The sequence below is a fragment of the Styela clava genome, chromosome 5, assembly GCF_964204865.1.
Source record: "Styela clava chromosome 5, kaStyClav1.hap1.2, whole genome shotgun sequence".
NCBI classification, from domain to species: Eukaryota; Metazoa; Chordata; class Ascidiacea; order Stolidobranchia; family Styelidae; genus Styela; species Styela clava.
In genome coordinates, this window is record NC_135254.1 from 22249613 (window position 1) to 22254612 (window position 5000).

The 5000-nt window shown below is 57.9% G+C and overlaps 2 non-coding genes and 1 pseudogene across 2 annotated transcripts; all 3 read left to right on the forward strand.

Moving 5' to 3' along the window:
* Positions 1-1445: 1445 nt before the first annotated feature.
* LOC144423616 (small subunit ribosomal RNA) lies at positions 1446-3255 on the forward strand. The gene has a single exon (XR_013476082.1). It is a non-coding gene; the product is annotated as a small subunit ribosomal RNA (ribosomal RNA).
* A 298-nt stretch (positions 3256-3553) lies between these two features.
* On the forward strand, positions 3554-3707 carry LOC144423977 (5.8S ribosomal RNA). The gene has a single exon (XR_013476342.1). It is a non-coding gene; the product is annotated as a 5.8S ribosomal RNA (ribosomal RNA).
* A 288-nt stretch (positions 3708-3995) lies between these two features.
* The window catches only part of LOC144423759 (large subunit ribosomal RNA), a 3695-nt pseudogene continuing 2690 nt past the window's right edge, over positions 3996-5000 (forward strand).

Below are 5000 nucleotides of genomic sequence, written 5' to 3' on the forward strand. Positions count from 1 at the left end.
CCAAGAAAGAGCGGTGCGAGGCCGGTCGGAGCGCACCCTTTTCTCGGTGGCTGGCGGGCGAGAGAGTGCTGCGTCGCCGGCATCGGCGTCGAAAGAAGCCGAGCCAAAAAAAGTTAAAGTACAAACGTGCAAGCATACTAACCTAACCCTAGGTAAGGCATGTCAGAGCGAAAGACAGTAAACTCGAATGAGCCAAGAAAGAGCGGTGCGGGGCCGGTCGGAGCGCACCCTTTTCTCGGTGGCTGGCGGGCGAGAGAGTGCTGCGTCGCCGGCATCGGCGTCGAAAGAAGCCGAGCCGAAAAAAGTTAAAGTACAAACGTGCAAGCATACTAACCTAGCCCTAGGTAAGGCATGTCAGAGCGAAAGACAGTAATTTCGAATGAGCCAAGAAAGAGCGGTGCGGGGCCGGTCGGAGCGCACCCTTTTCTCGGTGGCTGGCGGGCGAGAGAGTGCTGCGTCGCCGGCATCGGCGTCGAAAGAAGCCGAGCCGAAAAAAGTTAAAGTACAAACGTGCAAGCATACTAACCTAACCCTAGGTAAGGCATGTCAGAGCGAAAGACAGTAAACTCGAATGAGCCAAGAAAGAGCGGTGCGGGGCCGGTCGGAGCGCACCCTTTTCTCGGTGGCTGGCGGGCGAGAGAGTGCTGCGTCGCCGGCATCGGCGTCGAAAGAAGCCGAGCCAAAAAAAGTTAAAGTACAAACGTGCAAGCATACTAACCTAACCCTAGGTAAGGCATGTCAGAGCGAAAGACAGTAAACTCGAATGAGCCATGAAAGAGCGGTGCGGGGCCGGTCGGAGCGCACCCTTTTCTCGGTGGCTGGCGGGCGAGAGAGTGCTGCGTCGCCGGCATCGGCGTCGAAAGAAGCCGAGCCGAAAAAAGTTAAAGTACAAACGTGCAAGCATACTAACCTAACCCTAGGTAAGGCATGTCAGAGCGAAAGACAGTAATTTCGAATGAGCCAAGAAAGAGCGGTGCGGGGCCGGTCGGAGCGCACCCTTTTCTCGGTGGCTGGCGGGCGAGAGAGTGCTGCGTCGCCGGCATCGGCGTCGAAAGAAGCCGAGCCGAAAAAAGTTAAAGTACAAACGCGATGCTAATGAGCGAGCCGTTGTCTCGACTAATATGTAGGGGGCGTTCGATCGAGCGTCTGGCTTGAGCGCTTGTCGGCCTAGCAGAACGGTCGCATTGTTATGCCCGGGTTTTAGGCACCGCTGCAGGCGGCCGGCAGAGCTCTTGTTTGTGCGAAACTGAATGGATCGAGCCCGAGAGAGGGCGAGCAAAGAAAAAACGCAAATCGCTCCGCCTGGCACTGCCGGCGAGAGCGTGGACGTCGCGGCCAGCGACTGTCGAAGCTGAGTACGGCCGCAGGCGATCGCCTCGGTCTTAAACGAATGCGACGAGCACGCGCCGGGCGGCCCAGCAAGGGCCGAGCGCAGCTGTCGCAGCTATCTGGTTGATCCTGCCAGTAGTGATATGCTTGTCTCAAAGATTAAGCCATGCAGGTGCAAGTACGAGTTCTCGTAAAGCGAAACTGCGAATGGCTCATTAAATCAGTCTTGGTTTATTTGGTCTCGTATGCGAAGTGGATAACTGTGGTAATTCTAGAGCTAATACATGCATTAAGCGCCGACTTCGGGAGGCGCGCTTTTATCAGATCAAAACCGACCGGGTTCGTCCTGTGACGTTTGATGACTCTGGATAACCACGCGGATCGTACGGTCTCTGCACCGACGACGTATCATTCAAGTGTCTGCCCTATCAACTGTCGAAGGTACGCTACGTGCCTACCTTTGTGATAACGGGTAACGGGGAATCAGGGTTCGATTCCGGAGAGGGAGCCTGAGAAACGGCTACCACATCCAAGGAAGGCAGCAGGCGCGCAAATTACCCATTCCCGACACGGGGAGGTAGTGACGAAAAATAACAATACAGGACTCTAACGAGGCCCTGTAATTGGAATGAGTACATCCTAAAACTCTTAACGAGTATCCATTGGAGGGCAAGTCTGGTGCCAGCAGCCGCGGTAATTCCAGCTCCAACAGTGTATGCTAAAGTTGTTGCGGTTGAAAAGCTCGTAGTTGGATTTTGGGCGAGCGCCGCCGGTCCGTCGCAAGGCGTGTCACTGGTTGCGTTCGCCTCACCTTCGGTTCTCCGTCGGTGCTCTTGACTGAGTGTCGGCGGTGGCCGATAAGTTTACTTTGAAAAAATTAGAGTGTTCAAAGCAGGCTGTTCGCCTGCATAGTGTTGCATGGAATAATGGAATAGGACCTCGGTTCTATTTTGTTGGTTTTCGGAGCACGAGGTAATGATTAAGAGGGACAGACGGGGGCGTCCGTACTCTGCCGTTAGAGGTGAAATTCTTGGATCGGCGGAAGACGAACTACTGCGAAAGCATTCGCCAAGAATGTTTTCTTTAATCAAGAGCGAAAGTCAGAGGTTCGAAGACGATCAGATACCGTCCTAGTTCTGACTATAAACGATGCCAACTAGCGATCGGGAGGCGTTACCATGACGACCTTTCCGGCAGCTTCCGGGAAACCAAAGTCTTTGGGTTCCGGGGGAAGTATGGTTGCAAAGCTGAAACTTAAAGGAATTGACGGAAGGGCACCACCAGGAGTGGAGCCTGCGGCTTAATTTGACTCAACACGGGGAAACTCACCCGGCCCGGACACAGGTAGGATTGACAGATTGAGAGCTCTTTCTTGATTCTGTGGGTGGTGGTGCATGGCCGTTCTTAGTTGGTGGAGCGATTTGTCTGGTTAATTCCGATAACGAACGAGACTCTGGCATGCTAAATAGTTACGCGACCTTCTCGGTCGGCGTCTAACTTCTTAGAGGGACTAGTGGCGTTTAGCCACACGAGATTGAGCAATAACAGGTCTGTGATGCCCTTAGATGTTCGGGGCCGCACGCGCGCTACACTGAGTGAAGCAGCGAGTGTCTAACCTAGGCCGAAAGGTCCGGGTAACCCGTTGAACCTCATTCGTGATTGGGATAGGGACTTGCAATTGTTTCCCTTGAACGAGGAATTCCCAGTAAGCGCAAGTCATCAACTTGCGTTGATTACGTCCCTGCCCTTTGTACACACCGCCCGTCGCTACTACCGATTGAATGGTTTAGTGAGATCCTTGGATCGGCCCCGTCGCGGCTGGCAACGGCCGCGTCGGCGTGTCGAGAAGACGATCAAACTTGATCATTTAGAGGAAGTAAAAGTCGTAACAAGGTTTCCGTAGGTGAACCTGCGGAAGGATCATTACCGAAAGTGGTGGTAGGCCCCGGCCGACCGCGCACTTAATTGTCTTTGGGTGCCGCCGAGAGGGCGGCCGTCAATCGGGGTTCCGCCCCGTGCGACACGCGTAACACGTTGGCATAGCAAGGCAGCCGAGTGCGATGGTGGCTTCTGGGCACCGCGCTCGATGTGCCGCCGGCCCAGCCCGGCGGTCGCTCGGCGGCGTTTGTTGGTGTTTTTGTGCAGTTGTTGTCGGTGGTGGTTTTGTGGTCGATCCCACAGTGTGACGTCCGCGCGCTTCGGCGCCGGGCGAAACTTCGAGGACGACTCTTAACGGTGGATCACTCGGCTCGCGAGTCGATGAAGGACGCAGCCAAGTGCGAGAAGTAATGTGAATTGCAGAACACATTGAACGTCGACCTTCTGAACGCGAATTGCGGTCTCGGGTCAATCCCGGGACCGCGTCTGCCTCAGGGTCGCGTTCGTCCTCACCCGAGGGCCGTCGCCTGGCCTCTGCGAAGACGGCCGGGCGTCGCCCCAAGTTGAAGCGGTCGCCGAGCTTTCTCGGCGCGACCGCGTGTCCCGTACACCGCCGGCCCCTCGACGTGTTCAACTACGTTCGAGGGGCGGGTCCAGGTCGGTCGGTCCGGTCACGAGATCAAGACCGACCGTGGGCCAAGGCGGCGACGGTACGCGCTCGGTCGGCGCCGGCGGCGACGACTTGCGATGCCAGCGGGCCGTGTAAGAAGCGGCCCGCTTGACACATACGACCTGAGTTCAGGCGAGAGCACCCGCTGAATTTAAGCATATTATTAAGCGGAGGAAAAGAAACCAACAGGGATTCCCTGAGTAACGGCGAGTGAACCGGGAAGAGTCCAGCGTCGAATCTGCGCGCTTTTCGAGCGCGCCGAGTTGTGACGTACGGAAGTCCCAGTGCGGCTAACGGCGAGCGCCGGTGTCCTTCTGATCGAGGCCTCGTCCCACGGCGGGTGTTAGGCCCATAGGGGCGCTTGCCTTGGCCGCTTCGGGTCTTCTCGGAGTCGGGTTGTTTGGGAATGCAGCCCAAAGCGGGTGGTAAACTCCACCTAAGACTAAATACGGTCGCGAGACCGATAGCGGACAAGTACCGTGAGGGAAAGTTGAAAAGCACTTTGAAGAGAGAGTTCAAGAGTACGTGAAACCGTTGAGAGGCAAACGGGAGGGCCCGTCAGGTCGCCGGCTCGCTTTCAGTTGGGTGCGGGGGCGCGCCGTCTCGGTTCGCGGACGCTTAAGGCGCCGCTGCCGAGTCGGCTCGCGCACCGTCTCAGCGCACTAGCGACCGGCGCGGGTCACGACCGGTTTGCCGTCGGTCTAAGTCCCCGCGCGAAGGTGGCCTCCGCTCCGGCGGGGGTGTTACAGCGCGCGGGCGGTGCGGCCCGGCGGCGGATCGAGGAATGGATGCCGCGCGCTCTCTGTGTGCGGCCGTCGCCGTTCGGCTGGCTTGTCGTTCGCCTGCACTGTACGCAGTGCCGGAGTTCGGCGGGCTGCCGTTTCGGTGGCGCGCCGTCGACGCGCTCGGGGTCCGTGGCCACGTCGGCCACCCTCCCGACCCGTCTTGAAACACGGACCAAGGAGTCTAGCATGAGCGCGAGTCGTCGAGTGGTTCGAGACTCGCAGGCGAAATGAAAGTGAAGGCGGCCTTTGGCCGAACGAGGTCGGACCCGGAGCCCCGTGCGGGCGCCGGCGCCCGACCGGCCGATCGCACCCGCTCTGCCGGGGCGGTCGCGCAAGAG